This window comes from Ctenocephalides felis, unplaced genomic scaffold, assembly GCF_003426905.1.
Source record: "Ctenocephalides felis isolate EL2017-DRISC unplaced genomic scaffold, ASM342690v1 CF-g0.4_SCAFFOLD_02669, whole genome shotgun sequence".
In the NCBI taxonomy this organism is placed as follows: Eukaryota; Metazoa; Arthropoda; class Insecta; order Siphonaptera; family Pulicidae; genus Ctenocephalides; species Ctenocephalides felis.
Window position 1 is genome coordinate 1 of NW_020538823.1, and position 26,976 is coordinate 26,976.

The 26,976-nt window shown below is 31.0% G+C and overlaps 1 pseudogene; it reads right to left on the reverse strand.

The window, feature by feature from the left end:
- Positions 1-8,585: 8,585 nt before the first annotated feature.
- Positions 8,586-26,520, reverse strand: LOC113381180 (annotated as a pseudogene).
- Positions 26,521-26,976: the final 456 nt, after the last annotated feature.

Genomic DNA, 26,976 nt, shown 5'->3' on the forward strand with positions numbered 1-26,976 from the left:
AATGGTTTAGGATATACCTTATATAGCAAAAACATCGTTTGCCGGGTCAGCAGTAATATATATTAATCATCAACGTTAACTTCAATCAACCCATACTGGACTATCATAGGAAACGTATTATAAACCGTTGTATTCAAATATTACAATATAATCATTAGAAATAGAACAAATGATCTTTACACTGTAGCGTAAGATGTACTCCTCAGCAGAGGGTCTACTGTTCGTAGATCGTTCGTTCGTGTTCGTAGATCGTTAGTCTAGACACAAGTCAACTGAAATTGAAATTATCAAAAATATAACATTTCGACTATAAATTAAGATTTTTAATATATCCTACCGCCAAGGTTGGATCTGAATGCTCTCAGAGAACAAATCAAATTTTAAATCTGTTCAGTATTCGAGGAGCCTATCGCGCCCAAACAACGTCACACTAACTTAAACACACACACACAAACACACACACACATATATATATATATATATATATATTATGGCGCGCAATAACGTAGACGCGCGATTTCGTGTGGACGGGGTCGCAAGTTCAAGCCCCTGGTCTGGCAAACCTAGCATCGGACAGCAACGATGTCGTCTTTCACTTGAAAATATATATCAAAAATATGTTTTCAATTGAAAATAAGCCAATTGCAAGCACTGCGGTATGAAATGGCTTTGGAAAAATTCACACACTATTCTTCCCTGAATCGAGTTGGTGTTTTACTCACAATCAGCTCACGGGCCTGCCCGAGGGCAGTACTACCCATTACTATATTACGAGATATATTATAGATTACATTGATATTATAGTTAATGTATTTTTTTATTTTTAAGTCAAAATCAATCCAATCATCAAAAATATTTCAAAAACAATTTATATTATTCATTTTAAATATATCTGTTCTAAAAAATACAATTAAAATAAAGTTTGAATTGCTACTATTTAAGGGTTTTGTGTTTTGATTCTAAGGTTTTTGTATTCAAGTTCTTTTCCCAATTGTAATGTGAAATGCTATTAATTAGTCGTATTAATTTTAATTAGGTTTAATACTTACGAGAACAAGTACAGATGATCTGCAAATACCTGAGCAGCAGCATTAATGATTTAAAAAAATATTATTAACAAAAAATATTTTGAAATAGTATATTGAAGTTAATAGATTTAAAGCATGAACATTTTAATAAATAACATATTTTAGTGATGAATAATATATTATGAATTCGCAAAATAAGAGCATATGTTAAGAATAAATCATATGTTCTGTCAAATACAATAGCATGGCTGTAGAGTGAACAAGCTATGCAATGTGTCAATATAAATATAGGTACTAGAAAAGCTGACAATCACACAACTTCTGTCTCCCAACTTTTTTTTTTTTATTTTCATTCTGCAATCTATAAAAATAATTATATTTAGCAGAGAATGCTGACAAGTTTTTTACAATTGATTGTTTACAAATTAGTAGATACGTCTAAAATTATATATAATATAAAAAAACTAAAGACAAATATGAAGAAAAAAAATATAAAAATAAACTATATTAGATCTCGAGGTAGTTTCTTCCTTTGAGCCTGGTCGGCTGACCTTCCTGGTATAAGTTGCATGCTAGTTGGTTAGGATGTGCGTCAATTAGATTCTTATAATTACAGGCAAATATTGATATATGTTCTTGAATTGTAGGTATACCCGTGTCTTTGTGGAGGATCCATGTTGGCGTGTAATGAGGAGCGTTTAATATTTGCCGCAGGAATTTGTTTTGTGCTCGTTGTATTATATTTAAATTGCTCTTTTTAGCAGTACCCCAAAGTTGTAATCCGTAGGTCCACACGAGTTCATATATAAGTAATTTGTTGTAAGTTGATAATTCTGATTTTGTTTAGAAGCCAATGTAAATAGGATTTTATTAATAAGAATAAAGAATCTGGTAAACATATTTTAACTTTATACATTAATCCGGTATGCCATACCTTGCCAAATGTTTGCTTGAGATCCAAAAAAACCGCAGAACGGTACTCTTTATTATGTGGTGCATTGTTAATTACGTTTATTATTCTGTGAACTTTCTTAATTGTTGAATGCTTGTCTCGAAACCCAAATTGATGGTTCGGAATAAAACTTTGTTCTTGTAGGATTATTTTATCCGTTGAAGGATTAGCTTTTCAAATATTTTTGATATGCAAGACAATAAACTTATCGGCCTGTAGGAAAATAATAGATAAGGGTCTTTACCTGGTTTGACTATAAGGATTTTTTTTAGCTCTTTTCCAAGACTGCGGAAAATTTTCATTCTCAGTATAGAATTGTATATTATTGTGAGCATTCTAATAGCTTTTCTTGGAAGTTCTTTAAGCATTTTAATAGAAATCCTGTCTGGTCCAGGTGATTTTCTAGAATTTGATTTTGCAACTTCTTGAGTTACTTCAGCCGCAGTAAAACGATTAAATTATGAGTCACTAGCGACGGTGAATCCTAAAGAAAATCATAAATGAATTGTTCATCATTAGAGTTGCATTTACGTGAAAATGGCTGAAATGTGAGGCGCAGGTGTTCGGCGAATGCATTAGTTTTTTCTTCTGGACTTCTTGCCCATGAACCGTCTGTTTTTCTTAAAGGAGGAATTGGTACAATTGGTCTTTTTAATTTTTTAGTTGCTTTCGAAAGAGAATATTTTTTTCACTACACGCAGAAAGATTATGTAAGTAGTTTTCAAAAGAATCATTTTTATAATTTATTATTAAATTTTCAGGTCTCTGCACGCACTGTTAAATTTTCTTTTATCTATCGGTGATCTAGTTATTTGCCAAATTCTTCTTAATTTCCTTTTCTGTGCAATGATTTTTTAATATCAATGGGCACAGAGTGACTGTGATTGTGATTTAGAATAGGAGTCGATATTTTAGCTGCTGCAATTAATGTATTTGTGAAGTTGTTGATACCGATATTCAAATCATTCTCACTTTTAATGGAATATTACAGTTAATGGTGTCTTCGATGTATTCTTGGAAAAATGCCAATCGGTAAATTTGTTTGTAAGCGAACTCATAACTTTGGTTGGAGTATTAGTGGAGTATTTAAGAATTACTGGTGAATGATCAGAACTGAAATCTAGTCTTGAATTTATTTCAACACGCTCGTTTTTAATATTTTGGCTACAAAAAAAAACGAGGAGGTCTGGAATTTGTTCAAATCAGTTGGCCAGTATGTGGGATCACCCGTAGAGAATGTCAGAAGATTATTATTATTTATTGTATTATACAATTGACGGCCTCTAGGTGTTATTAGTCTAGATCCCCAAAATGTGTGCTTTGCGTTATAATCACCTCCCGCAATAAACAAATTTCCAAGGCTGGCAAAAAGAGTTGTAAACTGATTTTCAGTAATTATGTGCCTTGGCGGACAATAGATTGCCGATACTGTAATTTTGTGAGTCATTAGGTCAATTTAAACGTTTGTCGTTTGTATGTAGTCAGTATAAGAAAGTTCTGTCTCGTAATGTCTTATGTTTGACTTGATGATAATGGCAGTGCCACCGTGAGGTCTGTCGTCCGGGTGATTTGTGGTATATGTGTGATAATTTGGAAAACGAATATTGTGGTTTGTCTCGGTAAAATGCATCTCGGAAATTAGCATAATGTCTACGTCGTTGGCACTTAAAAAATCTTTGAGTTCATGGACATGATTGTTCAAGCCGTTCGAGTTCCATATGCAAATTGTTAGTTGCATAGACATAATTATTTTTTGTTAGATAAAATAGTTGTTAGTAAATTAAGCATTATGTCCATTTGTTCTGTCAATATTTTAATCATGTTTTTAAGTTCTGTTAAGTCATTAGATTTATTGTTAGTATTGTTTTCAGAGTTACTATTGTTTATTGAGTTCGTTGAGTCAGCAAGTAAAGTTGTGTTGTTTCTTGTAATATTGGAGTAAGTTACACCCGGTTTTTAGTAGCATTTGGATTCAAATTTTGCATATTACTTGTTTTCTGACGTAATGAAGTGTTTTTTTTTCAATGTATTCTTTATAGACGTGCCAGCCTTATAGTTAGCAGGGTGATTTTCATCACAAAGGACACATTTCACTTGGTCGACCTTTTTTCCCACTTGCTTGAAAAATCAATTTTATAAAAATCTTTATTATTAGGTTGTTGTTCAAGCTTAATTAAAAACATGTTCAGAGAGAATTTTGAGATTCTGCTTTTTATGTTGTCAATACGACTTTGTGACCTAACTGTTGGATTTCATTTTTGAGCATATCTGTATCCGTGCTGAAATGTAGGTTTTTAACCACTATTTCAAACGTTCTTTTACATTTCTCCTGGAAAGAATGCATTCGAGTACCCCTCTCTTTTAGAAGTTTAAGAATTTTGTTGTAAAGTTTAGCATTATCAAGATTAACTCTAACTTTAGTTCCGTCAATAACTTTTATATGATAAAGATTTTTTGCTTCACATTCTAAAAATTGACTAATGGTTTTATATCACGTACCTCATGTATAAAAATTGGCAGCGGTCTGTTAACTGGGCTGCATTTATCACTTGAGTCTTCAGTATAAGGATTAGCCAAAACTTCATATATATTGCTGGTGGGAGTTGGGTTTAGCCAGTAATTCGAATTTAAAGATGTTTTCTTACATGTTGATTCTTTATTTAAATTTCTTTTAATTTTTTTGTTTCTTACTTCAATCCATTCTGAATCCTTACTGGTGGTTGCTTCTTGATTAAATTAATTTTGAGATTTTGAGAAATTGAGTCAATATTCTGATGTGAAGAATCTTATTCAACAATATCTGTATTAGACCTCTTACACTTGTTAGCACTCGTATAAACCTTTTTTGTTTTGACTGGGGAGCATTCTAAATCCATCTGATCGGTATCCGTATTTAAAATTGTTGACATTTTCAAGTAAAGGTTATTAATTCCCCCGTAGGGGAATATTTCTCTATTACGTACTCACACAGGAAAGTTTCTATTCGAATTTTTAGATCAAAATCATAAAATTCCTTCAAGTTATTTGCAAATTAAATAAATTTAATAATTCTCAGTATTATGAATGTCACAATATTTGTTTGATATGATCTCCAAACTTAACGAATAATTCTCTGTTTTTCAGATCTGCTCAAACTAAAAATGTTAAATTTGAAGGATAAGGACAAGCGCGCTGTTCAGACCAAACTTTTTGATTCAGCGCTCCTAAAAAAATTTTGAAAAAAAAACAGCAGATAAAATTTACAACTTTGTACATTGTATTGAAAAATTATTATTAAGGCGTCTATGAAGCACCGTCGAAGAAAAACAATTTAAGCGAGGAAAGAAAACTTATTAAAATAAAAGCAGAGCTGCAATTAAGCCATCCCTTACATTCGATACAAAACTAAAATAAATTTTAGATATCAGTTCTTAAAAAATCATTTACACAAAGTTTTCACTGATATAGTTAATGTCTACACAAAAATTAAAAACATACTACGCAAATGTCACTATCCATTTAACACCTAGCCCATGCCGCAAAATCTATGCAAAAAAAATACCGTAACTTGACTCCTTACATCTATATCCGAAGCAGAGGTCTGCAACAATTAAACAAAGACCAGAACATGTCAGAGCGCGAGCGAAAAACTAACAATGGTGGGCACATCTTCTCTTGAGAGGCCTATTGACTGTGGAACAGAGCGTTGCTACTTAAAGTACAGGTGTATAATGTGTCTTGATGTACGCGCAAAAGGCGCGTGCTAAAAACTTCCTACTGGGGCGCCGAAGTGTGTCAATTGTAAGAGTGAGCATCATGCCAATTGTTCTAAATGCACTACACTCCTTAACTACAAGGAGAAAATTGAAAGTGACGCTTTTAGAAGAAGACTAATGTACAGGCCAGCAACAATATCAGTGCCGCTGACAAAGAGCTTATCTTCAGCTTTAAGTTCGTTATCCTCAATTTTTCGTTCAACAGTCATCAATCCGAACTTCAATTCAGTCTACACCATCACCGGTTAAATCTGCACCATCACCGTCACTATTTGAAGATTCAAACAACATTCCCATAAACTACACGCGCAACATACACATGATGCACTTCAACTCGAACGGACTCAAAAACAACGTCGACGAACTGAAACAGGCAATAAATTATGACCTGGTCATTGTACTGATTAACGAGACACATTTGAAACCCACGAAGAGTGTATACTTTCACCACTACAAAATTTACAGAAACGGAAGACAGACAGACGCAACGAGGATAGGGCACTGAAATTTTGATAAAGTCTTCCATCATACATGAGTATTGCTAAACTTGACAGCGGGTCAGAAAGCAACCATCGTGTTAATTCACATCCCGGCAAGAGCACTACTACAGATAGTCTTACAAAACCTACTCGACTCAGATACATACGTTTTAACGAGTATAGCAAACAATTTTAACGCACAATACACATTTTAGAACTGTAACGCCAACAACGCAAACGGAACCAGACTTTACGAATATTTGAACACATAACCACAGATGCACTGTCCTGACGCGCTCATCAGTTATCCCGCTGGAGCGACACACCATCATAGCACAATAGACCTGTCGCTTACGAAAAATTCAAGCGTGTCTTCGGAACCCACAAATAAAATGCCAATATATCAAACGCAGGCCGAATAAATCGATAATAAACGAATCTATTTAAAATTTTACAAAAATTTAACGGCAAAAATTTACTTATAGACTACTACTGACCCGAACTTTCCGACTTCGTGGAAAACTTTTACCATATTTCGCATATTGAAGCCGAAGAAACAGCCAGACGCACCGCAAAATTACAGAAAAAGTACTGCTCAAACGCGATCAAAAGAACTGTACACTACACTCACTGACGCAACTAATAGCAAACACGGTACTCAACTTCAACAGACAAAACCATACTGGATTGGTGTTGCTTGACTTAGAAAAGGCGTTTGACACAATCTGGATAGACGGACTAATACATAAACTGAAAACCCTCAATTATCACCCAACATCACAAAACTACTTCATTAATACCTTGTAGGCCGCTATTTCACCGTACAAATAGACGAAACACACTCGACGGTTGAACAAGTGACGGCGGGAGTACCACAAGGTTCAACCCCGGAACCGTCACAGTTTAGTGTCTACATCCATAACATTCAACAGTGACCATCACCTAGACTATTGACCATAAAAATACAGAGACTCCATAGATAAACAAGTATAATATGAAAGACACATATATACATTGACAAACTATACGAACTTGTGACAAATCAAAATAAACCCACTAGACTGAGTCACTATTTTGTTTACAAAGATCCATAAGTCCACTACACTGACTGACTTGGACAAAATGAAAATAATGAGCTACGAAGTTGAATGATCCGAGGATGTCAAATTGGAGAGATCTTGCACCATAGACTCACCTACAGCAAACATACCGACATCAAAATTTTGCTAATGTTTGGGATGGTAAATTTGCTGAGACCTCTCTCGAACCAGAATAGCCGGCTGAGGGTGACACTTAACTTGACATACTAATGCGACCAATACTGTTGTACGACGCTCCAGCATAAAAAGTAACAACAAAGACTAACCAACAAACCCTACAGACTATACAAAACAAAGCTTTACGACTAGTACTTAACAAATCCACTGACGAGACACTATGACGGCAAAATACATACATAAACAGTACATACATTTGACCGACAGTACTCGATCAAATGAAGAATCTCACTGGAATCTTTTACCTAAATGTGGGGATGACACCAATAGCAACATACAAACCCTTGGCCAATATACGCCAGAAATAGTTTAGTATGGCGATTTCCGAGCAAATTAATCTTTTCTTTTATGTATTATGTTTATGTAATTATTTATTTTTCTGAATATTATTGTGTGATTTTTCTGAGAAAGTTTTGAACCTTTCCTTCTTTTTGTCAAATTTATATGATATACTATATTTTAAATCCTTATTATTATTTATAAAACAGATATGTTGGACTTAATACCTACGGGTAGAATGTCTGAATAAAAAGTTGACAAAAATTTGTTATATATATATATATTATAATATTGTATGCCTGTGTTGTTTGAATGTAACGGGCAACGCTTTGAAACCTAAAGTGTGTGTGCTCTATGGATGTGTAATATGCTTGGTGTCTGATCCTTACGATGCGGAAATGAGTTCAGTTGTTGATTCGGCGTTCGGTGTTTGGGTGTTTGGTGAGGGAATTAATAAATATATGTTGTAAAAAAGAAATACTGTTTTTTACTTAATCAATTAATACAGAAAAACTTAGTTTGAAATATTTAGATTGAATTTGATAAGCATTTTTCAGGTTCCGATTTCTACAAACAATCAGGATTGCGTTTTCTATAAAGACTTTTACGCTTTTATATTTATTGAAATTTTCTGTTTGATGGAAGATATGCTATGTATGCCCTTCATCATCGTATATACTCGACAAAGCCTACATGAGAGCAATACAATTCACTTTCAATAACCCTCTATAAAAGAATTCAAAATTGGTTGTTTCTCATTTTCCTATGACATCATTTTAACAATATTTTTTTTATTTTAGTCTTAACAATATATTTTACTTACGTGAATTTGGTGTATTATCAAATGGATAACTGGCTACAAGAGCGCCTCCATGCAATGATCCTGATAAAACAAATTGTATTTTCTGTATCCATTCTTTGACGGCATCTGTTTCAGGTTGACCTCGTTTATTATTTTGTTTGAAATAGTCAGGAAAATTCCGATTCAAATCAAAACCGCGTGCATTATACCTGTTCAATTAAAGTATATTTAATTTTTTTCATATTGTTAAGTTAAGTTACAGTAATAGCAAATAATTCGAAAATAAAAAATTATGCTTATCTTTACATTTCAAATGTTTCTGGACATTTCAACCTACGACACACCTTAGAAAAAAATTATATACAATTTATTACTGTCATTTTCGAGAGCACGGATCAACCGATTTACGATCTACGATCAAGAAGGTCTACCCATACGTTTTGAGTTCCAATTTGACTCTTCTTCAGTGGAAGCAAAACACACAATAATTAATACACTAAACACAAACAAAAACATGCCACAAAAATTATTACTTTGCAACATAGCATATTAGTGAAAAAATAAATAAATATGAATTATACTTCGAAGTAGAAAAAATACTTAAAATAATAATTTCAAACATCAGATCTCAAAAAACGAATCACGAATGTTTTTGTTTCTGTTTAGTATATTAATTATTTGTATTCTGTTTGCTCTGAAAAAGAGTCAAATTCCGTCTCTTAACATATGGATCTATTAAATTATTTTAAAAGACATATCTTAGTTTTCTGTCTATTTTTTATCTAAATGGATCTTGGTTAAAACAGTTTTGTTTTATCAATCATTTTTGTTTTATATATATTATATATATATATATATATATATATATACAGGGCCGGTCCTGCCTTGCATGCGATGCATGCAAAAAATGCGGGCGCACGCCTTAGGGGGCGCTAAAACGAGTTTTGGAAATTAAATTTATAATATATTATTTATATTTTATTATTTATATAAAATCTAGAATACTTTATGAATTATAGTATACAATCAAACTTAAGAAGGGACACACGGAGATACAAAAAGCATATTTATTTTACAATGCGATATCAGTAGAAACAATTAACCGATTAATTACTCTACAAATTAGTAAATAACAGCTCTGTTTATTGCTTAATCTACTTATTCAATTTTTTCTTTGTTTTAAGTTACTGTGGAATCGAAAAAGAAATTATCCCATAAGCGCAAACCTGCGAAAGATTAAATTAATTATTGGGCATTATTGACAAAAAATTGCGAGCTGATTTAGTTGAAACAGAACTTGTTAAAAATATAAACAAATCGGGAAAATAAAAAATGGGGAGTCAGTGCTTAGAAAATAGCATGTTTATTCCGAGAAATTGAATTGTACCTTTTGTTTTTGTTGCAAATGTTTCGCATCTGTTGAACTTTGAATGTTAAAGACATGCGTGGTTATGGAAATGAAACAAATATGAAAAATGAAAGCAAAATTTACTTTGGAAAGAAAATCTTAAAGTTTTTTTATACCTGGTAGTGTCCATACTCTAAATTTAATATTCATTAACTTTTTTTTTTCAATAGAGTTCAAGAAATATGTAATTTCTTTGCATTTTTTACTAATTTTTGGACAATACTTCTAAAATACGTTACAAAATGATCACAATCACAATTGAAACAGTCTGATACTCTGAATATAGCGGGAAGCCAAATTTTAGATATTGTAAATAATGAAAAAAAATTAAATCAAAATTTTAAAAATCCAACATGAAATACGATTGTTATGATTGAAATATATAGAGATATGTTATGATTGAAAATAAAAAGCTAGTTTTTTTAGTTTTCTTGGCATGATTTGCTCAATAGAATAAATCGCATAATAAATAAGTAAAACGTTTTCAAACCTAAACATTAATATTGCACATACGTTAACAATAATTGAAGTTTTAAAAATATTTGATTATAATCAAACCGTGAATCGCCTTGATTTTCTAAATAAATTTAAAAGCAATGTATTTTATAAGCTTTTAGATTATATCTAATTTTTTATGTACAAAATCCAATCCAATTAAAAACTAATTTAAAAAAAAAATGTAAATATTCATATAATTTTAATGAGAAACTGTTAAAACAGTTAAGGGGGGGGGGGCGCTAGAAAAAAAGTTGCATGCGGGCGCTAAGGACCCCAGGACCGGCCCTGTATATATATATATATATATATATATATATAACAAATGTATTCTGAGTCGATAGGTAGATATTAATTTAGAAATATGAACAACATTCTTTTTTTGCACTAATTTATTAAATAATAATTTCACAAACGTTTTGAGACTAGGTTTGTCTCATCATCAGTATGTTATAAATTTAAAATATAAAATATGGAAACCTATATAAGCATTATGTGTTATCCGTTACACGTCGTTCACTGTTCTGAACTGAATTCTCTATCAGGGTCAAAAAGATGAGTCATGGAATATCAAGTGGGGAAGAGAAGGAATAAGGCCCAGTTGAAAAATAGATGTCGCTACTTTTTTGTGGTTTCAAAATTGCTTTAAAAATGTTGTCTATATTTTTTATAATTTCATACCATATTTTGATTGGCTTTTAGTAATTTTAATATCTAAATTACATTTTTCTCACGAAGAATTCAATATACATTATTACTTCAAAAGTCAAATCCTGTTCACATGTGCTCTATTCAACCCACAATAAACACAATTATTGCAGTAAATAGAGAGGAAAAAAGCGTGTGCTCTACGAATTTTTTTACTATGGTCCAATTTGCTCGATATTTTGGAAATAAGCTAATCTTAATCTTAAGTTCAGGAGTGAAAACAATTTGCACTCCTTCACCACCCCCGGCATTAATTGGATTATAACTCTTAAATCTGATTTTATCAGAACTTGTAATATACTATTTTAATGGTAACTTTCTCTATCATAAATTTTACCGTGACTTCTCTTATTTTGAAACGGCGAAAGGTTAAAATGCTTGAAAAACACTTTGGTTTACTGCCTCGCACTATTTAAACAATTATAACTCTATCAATATTTGTGTAACAAAAAAATAATAAAAAGCAATAATTAGTCAGAAAAAACCCTTGAATTTCAGAGATATAATAATGAGAAATTGGTTGTTTTTTAATGGATTTTTTTTAATGAAATCACGAGTTTTTTGAAAATCGTTTGTACTAAAGTTATGTTATTTTCTAGAATCCATCAAGATCTCTTAAACCAAAATAATTCTAGATGGAATACGATTATTTTTAATTTTGGTGGAAATGGCACTCATAAACTATTTGATTCAAATAAAAAAAAACATTGTATGCGTCTTTTATTTGCATGATAGCTGACTCATTTTACATGCAGAAATACTTATTTTAAAGCTTATTTTGTGGACTATAAAACCACATTTTTTATATCTAGCTTAATATTGTTCCTAGAACACTATAAAATAGTGATTTATTAAGATATTAATTTATATAATTTTGGTCATTTCATTATTTTTGTTAAAATGTACATATCTGAAGATATTAGCAAACAACGCTTTTATTTTTTTAACATTTAGTTAAAAAATAATAATCTGTCAAATTGAATTTTAATATAGGGTATGTAATTACATTGAACTGACATTTTACAAACGTAGGACGCATGCGCAGAACTGCATCACTTGTCAGACGCATGTTGACTCTATTTTATTATATTATTTTAATTTTTGGCACATCTCAGCTGCTTTTCGGCAATACTAATGTAGACATTACATTTTCCTCATTTATAATCATTAATGTATTATATTTTAATATTGCCTCAGCCTATAAGTAAATAAAATTGTTTGGCAAATGACAGTCTTCATTTGTTTAATGTCAAAATAAGCTTCAAATATTTTCAAGGTCAAACAATGATAAGCGTTTTTTTGTAATTTTTTCCATTTATTTCTACAATCTAACTATATTTCTATGAATCTAAAATTTCTAGAAAATTTCCCGAAAAAACTTCAGGAAGATTCATGAAAATCCTAATTATAGTTTAGGAGGATTAATCATTCATACATAGTTACAGAAGAATTTTATATATATATATATATATATATATATATATATATATATATACTTATATTTTATTGGCCTCGCTTACTCGAGCATTTAGCCACCAATTGGCATTGAATACTTATAATATTAATCAACAATTAGAGAAAGTTTCCGAAGTTAAAAATATTAAAAACAACAATTATAAAAAGTTAACAAAACACGAAACATTTTATGAAAATTATTTTATAACCAATTTTAAATGCGATTTTACAAGTACATTTATAGACAAAATTCCTTTTAAAAGTAATAAATTATATTCAGGAGATTTGAAAACAAAGATTTATGTCATTTAAACATAAATTCCAAGAGATTAGTTTATTAAAAATTAATTGTGTAAATTTTATTAAAGCATATAGTAAGTTAGAACATACGTCTGAAATTAGTAATTTTAATATTAAGTCAAATAGTCAATATTTTATGCCACATCACGCAATAAAAAATAAATATAGTTTAAAAACAAAAACGAGAGATGTCTTTCAAAGTTTGGGGTAGTCTTCAAGCAGCTTGTTAGTAAATAATGTTCAATATATGCGAACGTCAATTCGAAATGACTTATTTCCAATGATTTTAAGATTTAGAATGCAGATATATGCTGTATTAGGAGATACTTCAAAGATGTATCGGCAAATATTAATTAATAAAGACGATAGACGAAATCCAACAGATAATTCAAAAACTTGTGAATTAAATACGGTGACATATGGTAGAGCATCTGCATCATTTTTAGCTGTACGTTATCTTAAACAATTGGCAAATAAAAATATAATTTTATTCTTCTGCTTACAATATAATTGACAAATATTTTTATTTAAACGACCTTGTGACAGGGGCGAACACTATTCATGAATTAATGAAAATAAAAAACAAAGTATATTACATTTTATAAATCAGTTTTGAATTACAAAATGGATATCAAAAAGAGATATTAAAAAATATGAAAAACGCGATTATAACTATAATTACGAAAAAAACCTAATACGCTAGAACTAATGCAATCAAAAGTAAGTAAAAGTCTTGGAATAATGTGGCATTACAAATTAGATACAATTAACATTTTATTAAAATTAGCAATGTTCCAGCAGAACAAACAGTTTTATCATAAGTTAGTCAAATTTTTTATCCACTTAGATAAGTGGGTTCAAATGATAATCTGATGGAAAATTTGCATAGTAGTAGAGTTAATCAAGATTTTCCATTTAACAATCAGCCTTGACCGTTTATTATCAAAGTTAGGATTACACGCGGTGCCAAATTTATTAAAGTACATATTTGTATTTATATTTACATGTGCAGCAAGGCTGTTCATTTCTCGATAGAATATTTTTTACAAACATTAAAACGAATTATTGCTAGAAGAGGCCTTCCTAGTTTAAATTTTTATGGAACCTGTCTTTGCCAAAAACTAATCATCTCTTCTTCGAATCATTACAAATTGAATGTTTTTTAGTATGGAAATCTAACCAAGAAATTAGAAGTAAATTAATAAATCAAAATATAGGGCGGCCCATTTAAAAATTGGAATTTATCGATAGCAACTTGCCTGTAGGCCACACCGTGCGCAATTCGAAGTTGCAATATATAGAAAAAAAACTAAGTTACAAATAAATCAGTGTTTAATACAGTCCACAGTTACAAGGGTTAAATTATAACCTAACAACCTGAGTTTATCGAAGGAGAGTTTTAATACATTTCAAAATTATGTTCATAAATACAATTTCTGTTAGTGGACGTTTTTGAATAAATTCCGATAGATTTTTTGAGCTTGAAAAATGAAAAATTAATAAGATTCATTAATATTAACATTCATATTAACACAATTGTTAGATTTCGGAAAAACTTAACCAAATTTTGCAAATCAGTAATAAGTTAATTAAAATTTCTCAAGTAAAAAGTTAATAAAAACTATATATCAAAAACAGTGATTTTAAATTAAACAAGTGGTGTATGGCATCGTGCCTTAAGGCAAATTGCTGGAACTTCCCGTACCGTAACAAAATATTCGAGGAATGATTTCAAATAAATTATTATAAAGAGTGTAACATTGTCGAATAATCATAAGAAATGCAAAGAAACTGAATTGTGAAGTTGAAATTATTTGTTCAAAGTATATTAGAACTTTAGTCATAATTAAAACTAAAATCTGAATTATTTTCGATATACAAAAAATAATTTAAAAAAAAATGAAAAAAAATTGAAACAATTTTTTTTCCAAAAGCAATTATTTTATTGAAACAAGCAGAGAGTTCTTTGAATCATTCAAATCGTAAGTATAGTTCTCTCATAAACTGTCATTTTCTGCACATGTAGCTATGTATCTTCGAAATGACTGGGCCTGTCTTTGCCAAAAACTAATCATCTCTTCTTCGAATCATTACAAATTGAATGTTTTTTAGATCATTCAAATCAAATACTCCGTTCTCTCAAAAACTCGATTTGTATCTTCTGTACTCTTTGCTTCGTATGTCCGTAAAGGCTGGAACTCTTTGCTTCGTATGTCCGTAAAGGCTGGACTTGCCTTGCCAAAAACTAATCAGCACATCTCCCTATCAATGGGAATCGAATGTTTCTTGAACCATTCAAATCGGTTGTTCCCTGCGCCCGAAAACGTGGACGAAATATTGTAACCATACATACATACACACACACACATCCAAGGGTATGCCAAAATGTTCAGAAACCTTCAAAACGTACAGAAATGTAAAAATTTCAATTTCGATTTTTGGACGATTACAATAACTTACCCTACGGGAAGTTAAATATATAGATATTCGTAATTTATTTTTAATCTTTAAAAGATAATAAATTTGCAAATAAACATTGATCATAAAGAACATAAAGATGTGTTTAACTATATTATGAAGTTTTTGAAATCACTCGATTTATTACTTGACGAAGACGAAAAGTTTTGAAGATTGGCTATAATTTTTTTTCATACTTTAAATAAATATATTCGCTCGTCAGCTACCGAGCAGGCAAGACCTCCCGGTAAATATTGTCAAGTGCACAAGATGAATAGTTTATGTGAAATTACGCAATAGTGTTATTATCTAGTTCTAGTGAATTCAGAAAAACATACACTAACCATACACTAGCGTTAGTGCAGTGTTTTAAAAAGTCACAACAAATGTTACCCGTAAGGGTATACATTTTGTACAATCGTACAGTTTGTAAATATGTTAGAACCATCAGAAAATAATAATATAACAGAACTTCAATGTTCACTGCCGCTAGTAGAAACGAACGAAGTACTTTATGATACTTCAAACACATAGTGAATTTGTTATACGACTCATCGAAAGAATAAAACAAATCTGCAATCAACAGAACCTGCACACAAATGAAAACAATATGGAACCAGACTCTGACTTCTCAACTCTGAGGCAGACACACAAATCGGTTGTTATCAAATGCAATAAACAACATTTGAATTCCGCTGCATCTTCGAGGTACCAAAATTTATTGTTAAACACAAAAAGCAAAATAAAAACATTGAAAATAATGCGGAATTAATCAGTGAACCTTCTAGTTTGGGACAAATTTCTAAATCGTCCACTGTAAATAACAATAAACAAAATATAAATCACACTGAAAACAATATGGAATTAGGCATCGAATCGTTATCTGCTTGTCAGGTAGGCAAACCGTCCACTATTAAATGCAGTTCACAAAATCTTGACAACAATCAAGAATGGAAAGTTGCTACGAATAAAAAACGACACCAAAGTAAATCATTATCTAATAATGACACTGCAAACAAAGTGACCTCCAAGAATTATTAGCTCAATCCGACGCCCACAAAAATTTATTATGAAATTTTAGCAAACTAGCTGTAAGTGGAATTTTGTCTTAAGGCAATTAAGGCATCGTGCCTTAAGGCAAATTGCTGGAACTTCCCGTACCAAAAATTATTATTATTTTAAAAACGTTTAACATTTTTGAAAAAAATTTACTTTGAAAAAATAAGATTTTTGAGAAACTATAGATTGGACAACAAATTACTTTTTTTTGAAAATTAAAAAAAAAAAAAAAAATTTTTTTTTTTTGAAAAAAAAATTTTTTTTTCTTTATTTTGACATATTGTGAAAGATCTGAACTTTTTTTCAAAGCAATCGTACTGCTTTAACTGCATGAAGACAAAATATAAAGCGCGTAAGCGCCGCGTCGCCGTCTAACGGATAAGCATTGGTACGGAACCCATAGGAATGTAAACAAAATTTATACTTATTGTTAAAATCTCTATAAAATATCTGATAATTTGATGTGCATATGTCTAATAATCATTTTTGACCGCCAAATGGCTCATTTTTTTACTTTTTCCTCTATATCTCCGAAACCGCTAGACCTACCTCCATGAAAATTTTATCGATTCTTCATCTTGTCAATACAAGTGAAATGTTTTTTGAATTATTCAAATCGGATGCTCCGTTCTCTTAAAAACTGAGTTACCGTTTTCGGCACTTTTTGCCCCGTATCTTCGGAACGGCTAGACCTGCCTTCGCCAAAAACTAATCAGCACGTCTCCTTATCAATACGAATCGAATGTTTTTTGAATTATTCAAATCGGTTGATCCGTGTTCCCGAAATCGTCGACGAAAATTTGTATCCGCACATACATACACACACGTACATACATACATACATACATACATACATACATACATACATACATACATACATACATACATACATACATACACACACACACACACACACACACATACATCCATTTTTTCTAAGGTATGCCAAAATGTTCAGAAACCTCTGAAACGTAAAGATATATAAAAATTTTCATTTTCGATTTTTTTGCGATTACTATAACTTGCCCTACGGGAAGTTAAAAATACCGCCTTACCATCAGAAACTCAAAAAGGAAAAACACAATCCAGCAGGCCTCCTTCAATATTTATTCGCGAAGTAGGAAATATCAAGCCGCTAGTGCAGTTACTCGAAAACTAAGTCCAGGAACAATATAGCCTAAAACTGATCAATTTTTCTCAGGTAAAAATCAATCTGGAAAATAGCAAATCCTATAACAAAATTCTAAAGATACTAAAGGAGAAAGGTTCGTATCAAAAACATTAAAAGCATAGTTTCAAATTATTCTTTGAATATGTTTACAGTTGAATTAGAACAAAGTCTGAATAATAAAGACTTTTATAAAATCGATTACTTGTACAAAACAAAAGGCAAATCGAATCTAAGAGGTTTTCAAGAGAAATCGTTCAATGTACTCGCTGTCAAAGGTACGGCCATACAAGGAATTACTGTCACCGCACCCCAAGATGCGTGAAATGTGCTCAAGATCATTTTACAAAATTGTGTAAATGGGAAAAAAGTCGATCAAGTCAAATGTGCCCTTTGTGGAGAGGATCATCCCGCCAACTACAAGAGCTGTAGCATCTATAAAGAACATTTCCAAACAACAACAACATCGGCTACAGTAATAACACTGATAACAATACAAATAATATAACAAACGACTTTACCGAACTAAAAAATATGACAAAATTATTGACAGAGCAAATGAGCACAATGCTTAATTTTCTCACGACCATTTTAACAAATAACAAATAATAATGTCTATACATCTAAAAATTTGCTTATGGAATTCGAACGGCTTGAGCAATCATATCCGCGGACTTAAATATTTTCTATCGAACATTAAAATAGACATTATGTTAATTTCCGAAACTGATTTCACCAATTTACACCATAACAGATATACCATACGATTTTAAAACTACCGACTATACTACACTAACCATATGGATGGCAGACCACATGGCAGTGCGGCAGTTATCACCAGGGCGAACATCGAACATTACGAGATGGAATTATTTAACACCGACTTCCTACAAGCGACAAACATCTCAGTAGACCTTATGACCCACCAACTTATTGTGTCGGCAATCTACTGTCCGCCGAAACATAAAACTACAGAAAATATGTACATTTCTGACGGAGATTTTAATGCCAAACACACATTCTGGGGTTGAGATAGATCACCTCGAGAGGCCGACAATTATATAATTCGATTAGTAATAATTACCTCAAAGCATTTTCAATGGGTAAGCACGCTTACTGGCCGAGTGACTTAAACAAAATTCCAGATCTTATTGATTTTTTCATCACAAGAAAAAAAAACTGTACAGAATTAAAATCAAGCTTGAACCTAAACTGCGACCACTCGCCTTTAATCCTTCAATACTCGACTCAAACACCGGCCAAAATATCGAGTTCAATCACAAATAAATTCACAGATTGGAACCTTTTCCAAAAAGAGGTAGAACATAATATAACTTGTAATATTCGTCTGAAAAGCAAAACTGATTTGAATAATGTACTAAAAAACTTTACAAATATAATTCTTGAATCAGCCAAGACATCAACTCCTCATATGGATTATTCAAACGACCACGCCAATTGACATTGACACAAAAGAAAACTACGAAAAATTTGGCAAAATACCAGATCACCCGAAGCCAAACAAAAATTCAACAGAGCTGGCAGGAATCTCAAAACATTCATACTGAATTATAAAAATGATTCTTTTAAAAATTATCTGCATAATCTTTCAGGAAGCAGTGATATAAATTATTCTCTCTGGAGAGCGATGAAAAAACTAAAACGACCCACTATACTTATTCCACCATTAATAAAATCAGATGGTTCTTGGGCAAGAAGTCCTAAAGAAAAAACTGATGAATTTTTCCGAACATTTACGCCTCACTTTTCAGTCCTACCCGAGTACATGCGATCCAAATAATACTACGTTTATCTACGAGTTTCTACAGTACACGCCGTCGACTGTAACCCAACCTGTTAAACGTTCACAGTAAATGAAGTAAAGCAACAAATCTTGAAAGCAATTGCAAGAAAATCTCCAGGGCCAGATAAAATTTCTATCACAATGTTGAAAAAATTATCCGATAAAGCTATCAGAATGATTACTAGAATTTTCAACTCAATGCTGAGGCTAAAAACCTTTACCCGGGCATGGAAAATAGCAAAAATCATTTTGATTACTAAATCAGGAAAGGATCCTCATCACGTTCATCTTACAGGCCGATCAGTTTGCTGCCTTGTGTTTCAAAACTGTCTGAAAAACTGATCCTTTGGCAAATCAAAGTTATCCTGCAAAATCAGAATCTAATTCCAAACCACCAATTCGGGTTCCGCGACAAACATTTTACTATAGAGCAAGTTTATAGAATTGTAAACATAATTAACAACGCACTACATAGAAAAGAGTGTTGTTCTGCAGCTTTCTTAGATCTCACGAAGGCATTTGACCAAGTCTGCCACACAGGCCTAATGTACAAAGTAAAAAGATGTCTTCCAGATACTTTATTTCTACTGATAAAATCCTATCTACAAGTTAGAAAATTATTCGTCAGTATAGCTAACACAGACTCAAATATCACTAATATAAATTCTAAGGTGCCTCAAAGGAGCGTCCTCGCACCTACATTATTCTTAATTTATACAGCAGATTTTCCAATCTCTACGGACACAAGTGTAGCCACATTTGCTGATGATACGTGTATTATTTCCGTAAACAAAGATCCGTTGACAGCATCATGCAATCTTCAGCAACATCTCAACAAAGCTGAAAAATGGTTTTCACTGTGTCGAATAGAAGTCGACAGCACAAAATCGGTCCATGTAACATTCACACTATGCAATCAAACATACCCTGCAGTTGAACTTAACAATACAGTTATCCCAAGGAGTCGGTGAAATACCTTGGCATCCACCTGAACAGGAAATTAAATTGGAAAATACATATAATTAATAAAAGACAGCAAATAGATCAAATCTCTAAAAAAAATTACTGGCTACTAAATAAAAATTCTGAACGGTACTCAAGCCCATATAGACCTGCGATCTCCAACTTTGGGGTACAGCAAAAAAGAGCAATCTAAACATCATTCAACGTGCTCAAAGCAAAATCCTGAGGCAAATATTAAACGCTCCTCGCTACACCCCTTCATGGATCGTCCATCAAGATAATTTTCACAATAAAGAAACAAACTTCAGTGGTTGCTTTTAAATATAAAAAAAGGATTGACGTACATCTCAATAAATTGGCCAGCAGAGTTTATCTGGATGATCAGCCCACCAGATTGAAAAGAAAGTTGCCACAAGACCTCATCTAGTCCAGTTAAACCTAATTACTATTATTTTGTTATATTTGATTGTTTGTTTTTCTTATCATTTTCTTCTTTTTAACTTCACGTAGAGCAAGTTATAGTAATCGCAAAAAAATCAAAAATGAAAATTTTATTTATCTTTACGTTTCAAAGGTTTCTGAATATTTTGGCATAACTTAGAAAAAGTGGATGTATGTATGTGTGTATGTGTGTGTGTGCGTGTGTGTGTGCGGATACAGATTTTCGTCGACGATTTTGTGATCACCGATCAACCGATTTAAATAATTAAAAAAACATTCGGTTTGTACTGATAAGCAGACGTGCTGATTAGTTTTTGGTGGAGGCAGGTCTAGCCGTTAAAAAGGGTAACACGGTTTTTAGGAGAACGGAGCGTCAGATTTTAAAAATTCAAAAAACATTTTACTTGTATTAATAAGATGAAGAACTGATCAAGTTTTCATGAAGGCAGGTCTAGCGGTTTCGGAGATCTAGTGATAAAAGTAAAAAAAAATGCCATTTGGCGGTTAAAAATGATCATTAGACATATGCACATCAAATTATTAGATATTTTATAGAGATTTTAACAATAAGTATATTTTTTTTACATTCCTATAGGTTCCGTACCAATATTCATCCGTTGGACGGCGACGCGGCGCGAACGCGCTTAGATATTTCATCTCTATGCAGTAAAAGCAGTACGATTGCTTTGAAAAAAGTTCAGAATTTCCAAAATATTTCAGAATAAACTTTTCTTTAAAAAGTCGAACGCGCTTAGATATTTCATCTCTATGCAGTAAAAGCAGTACGATTGCTTTGAAAAAAGTTCAGAATTTCCAAAATATTTCAGAATAAACTTTTCTTTAAAAAGTCTTTTTTTTTCAAAAAAAAGGAAATTTTTGTCAAAAATTTATAGTTTCTCAAAAATCTATTTATTTCAGAGTAATTTTTTTTCAAAAATGTCAATCCTTTTTAAAAAAAATAATTTCTGGTACGAGAAGCACCAGCAATTTGCCTTAAGGCACCATGCCATGCGCCCCACTAGTTTCTTTATTCTTTTTTAACTTCCCGTAGGGTAAGTTATTCTAATCGTCCAAAAATCGAAATTGAAAATTTTTGCATTTTTCCACGTTTTGAAGGTTTCTGAACATTTTGGCATACCTCAGAAAAGATGAATGTGTGTGTGTATGTGTGACCGCATTTTTTCGTTCACGTTTTCGGGCGCACGGAGCAACCGATTTGAATGGTTCAAAAAACATTCAATTCATATTGATAGGGAGATGTTCTGATTAGTTTTAGGCAAAGTCAGGTCCAGCAGTTACGGAGATAAAGAGCAAAGAGTGCAGGAAATAGAAATCGAGTTTTTGAGAGAACGGTGCATACGATTTGAATGATCTAAAAAACATTCAATTAGTAATGATTGGGGGAAGTGGTTATTAGTTTTTGGCAAAGGCAGACTCAGCCATTTCGAAGGAATAGAGCTAAATGTGCAAAAATGTTTTTGTCAGAACTAAGCGTCCGATTTAACTGCTTTAAAGAACTTTCTGTTTGCTTTCACAAAATAATTGAATTTGAAAAAAAAAATTGTTTCAAAAATTTTTTTTTCAATTTTTTTTTCAAAAAATTTTTATTTTTTGTATATCGAAAATAATTAAGATTTTATTTTTAATTCTGACTAAAGTTCTAATATACTTTGAATAAATAATTTCAACTTTGCAATTCAGTTTATATAATTCTTATAAATATTAGACAATGTTACAATATTTATAGTAATCTATTTGAAAACATTCAATATTCCTCGAACATTTCATTACGGTACGGAAAGTTCCAGCAATTTGCCTTAAAGCACGATGCCATACACCCCACTAGTTTTTTTTAATATGTGTTATGTATACCTAGTAGACAAGCCGCTGGATGTTGCTACTATCTTCTAGTTAATATTGTAAGATATTTATTGTTAGCAATCTCTGCTTAATGTTAATGTTCATGTAAAACAGATTGCAAAATAAATTAAATAAAGAAAATACTTTAAGTAAATATATTTTGGCCCATTTTTTGCGAATAAAAATGAACTAGTTGTAAGTGGCATTTTACCTTAAAGCAAGTTGCATAAAATTCTCGACATGTATAAATAATACACTTAAACAATGAAAAATCAATATAATAATTTATGAATGATTTATAAGTATAACGATATATATATATATATATATATATATATATATATATATATATATATATACAGTAGATTAGTATGACGCCGGATATATTGACAACCGCTTAATATGACGTAATCGCACTAGGAATTTGGTTTCCATATAAAATTCCTTAAAAAAACAGCTGTCTAGTCGGATATATTGACCTCGCTTACATTGACATGTCGCTTATAATGACCCATTTTTGCAAAAAAAAATATGTCCAATTATAATGACCGACATGATTTTACATGATGTGGCCAAGTCTACGAGAGCAATTGCTATGTATTTTGTGCACAATAGCACCAGGGGCTGTTTTTACAATAAAATTATGCAAAGAAATCAATCAAAAATTACTGATTACTTACATTAAAAAAACACATTTGTATGTTTATGGGTAGGGTAGACTAATTATTAATGGCCCTACCACGGATATCTCATAAACAAATAAAATTAGATTTTTTTTAACAATTATATTTGATAGTAGAGGGCTAAAAATGTATAAATTTATAACCAGCCATCACCTTTATTCTTATAACTTTGCTATCAGAAGATAAGCGGCACATAACTGCAATAAAAAGGACCAGCTGAACCTTTACTTTGGCATAGGTGTAAGCAATAAAATAGTGAAGTTTAAAAAAAAGCAATTTTACAAGAGATTAATTGAATAAATTGTTATTCCGGCTCTTCTGATAAATATTTCTGACCAATAGCAGATCAATGTAATATACTGTGTTGTCTTTGTAACAAATGTACCCACAGAATTAATATTTTGCATTGGTTCAATAATGTAGCATGAAATGCCTTTAAAATTTAATAAAATAAATTGCAATGCAATAAAATGAATTGTATGTGAAGTAAAATGGGTCAGACACCAAATGTTTAAAAAATAGTAAAAAATATAATATTTATATAATTAGGAATTATGTACGTATGTATGTAAGTTTTTCTGAACATAGTTCGATAGATGCTTCTTTGATGTATGTTATGTGTTGTTCATTGGGTTTAGACAGTATAATTACCGTAAGTCAAATTGGACCGTTGTGCCAGCGCCCTACCCTATGTCAATTTTATTTTATATTAAATTTTAATGTGTCATTTTTATTTTTAATTAAAACGTTTGTATAGGTAGTTTGAATTACTGAAACATGTAACATATTTGCATATTAAAAAGTTTTTCTCCAGTATGCTTTTAATGACGACCGGTTAGTATGACGAGATTTCGGCGTCCCTTCGATGTCATATTAAGCGGATTCTACTGTGTATATATATATATATATATATATATATATATATATGAATAATCAATTACAAAGAAGATAGGCCTGGCCGATCTTTGTGCAAAACTAATCAGCATGATTTTTAAATAATATATTTCGAATATTTTTTGAATTTTCAAGATAGATTCAGAATTTTTAGCTAAAACGCAGACGAAAATTTTGCACTCTGGCAAGAGCCAATAAGGTTTCATCGAATGATTTTTAATTTTTTTAAAATGACTCAGCCCTTTCTGAAAAAAACATTGATAAGAGGTCTATCATTAACAAATGTTAAAAAAGCTGCTAATTTTTATTCTTTGGTAGATTTTTAAAATTAAACGACTTGTCACACGATCGTATTGGTATGTTTTGTAAGACCATTATATTTATCGTCAAAAAAATTCCAGTCGCGCAATTTTATAATACAAAGATGAAATACGTATGCAAGTACTGCAACCCAATATTAAATGAACATGTGTCATTGACTTACCTTCCTTGACCACCATCGCATGTTCCCTCCTTGGATACTTGAAAACCGTCAGGATTCATTGAAGGCATAATGTGAATTCTAGTATTGTCCAACAACCAACGAATATACGAATCAGTTTGGTAACTGGTCACAAAATACTAAAAATATAAAGTTTAATTATCAAATTTAATTAGCACAACCGTTAACTTGTAATTTATTTTATACTAAAAAAAATTTAGACTTAGAAATTACGAATGAATTACGATGAATCATAACATAATGCAAATTTTATAATACTATTAACCAATGCTTAATAAAAACAAAATATATAAAGGATATGTTGCACCAATTGCAGTTTCTGGATTTTTAATATGTTTATAAAAAAATATATAGCATGATGAGATGGTCAAATTTGTAATTTTAACTAATACACTTCTGTATCTTCTGTATGAATTTTGGATATGTTCAGATTGGTGTGAATCTTGGAATTTATGTCTTGATGAAAAGCAGTTTGTTCGGGTTAATAATATGATGCGGTAGTGTATTTTCTTGGCTAATAGATAATTAAGCCAGGGACTTCAATGCATTTTTCTTTCAAAAATATTAATTCAATATAATGCAGCCAAAATAAACCTGGCATAAATTTCGGATATTCATTTAACTCATCTTCAATGCGACATAAACAAATAACTTAATGATGAAGTATGCATGCAAGATGTAGATAGTTTGATAGTTAATAGATAATTCAATAGTAGTTCGTAAATGTAAATTATAACTTTTATTTAATAACTGAATCAGATAGCATAGCTGAGTATAAGAATTGACGAAGTTACCTCAATTAAATGAAGCAATAATTCTCGTCCTACAGGCTCATTTCCGTGTATGTTTCCGATGTATTTTATGTCTGGTTTCCCCAACATATGCTCGTAGGGCGAAGATGATACCACAAGCACCCACAAATCTCTACCTAATAAATAATTTCAATTTATCTTTATTTATTTATTTATATAATAAACATATAGTGGAGTATCGAGTACGTTAATTGCTAGCATTGAATCACAAGCTAACAAAATTTTCAAATTCTATACACCATGCCATTCACATGTCTTATTACAAAAACAAAACTAGTAGTATATTACACTAAAGAAAATTCTTAAAACTTCTCAATGTTTAAGTAATTATTATACAACATATCAATCAACAAACTAAATTGTCGAAGATATTCATTTAATTCTTGACTGATACATAGCACACGCAGAGTTACCTTTATTAAAATATTGTGTTCATTTCATTTGAAGGATGGCGTCTTTTCGAAACGTAAACGATGATTGGCGTCTTTCCGAAACTTAAAAGCTAACGCACAGACCACAAAACAAACTAATTTAAAAATATAATTTAGAAGAAAGAAAAAAGAAATTATAAATGTGCACTATCTAATAAATTATTATTATTATTTATAAATAGTTTATGATATTATTTTAAATCAAATTACAAGAATATAAAAGAAAAAACGCAATAAAACCTTGCACTGATTCCCAATAGAATAAAGCGCTGTCAAATTTGGATACCGTGCGGTGGTAGCCCTCAGAAACATCGTCATTTGCTCATGATTATGATATGCAAAATCTAGAGAACGATCGTCATATTCAGACCACGGTTCGTATTTCCTGGCTTCTTCTGCGCCCATGTCCAGAACATCATCTCCAACGCCAGCCGGCATATGATGACTGTGCGCTATGATTAACGCCGTAGCCATTATTAGCAGATTCTTTATCAGAACCATGTCAAATATTCCTAAAATAAAATATTTATATATATATATATATATATGTATATATATATATATATTATATATATATATATGAGTAAGTTCTTGTGGGGCGATACATCAAAAAATAAAAAGCAAAGATTTATAAATTAATCTTTAATTCCAAACGGTTCAACATTCAATTTAATGTCATCATCAGTGGATCTAAAAACAGTATAAAAAATTAGTATAACTATAGGTAATTATATATATGTGGATTGGTATAGAAACTATAAATATAAGAGAAAAATTAACAAAACAGCAACACTAACAACAAACAAATTATAAATGATAGGAAAGGTAATAGAAACTAGATATTAAATAGATAAAAAAGAAAAAAAGAAAAAAAGAAAAAGAATATATGAATAAATATATAAGTACGCATATACACATATACATATAAACCTACGCAAAATATATGTATATATATATATATATA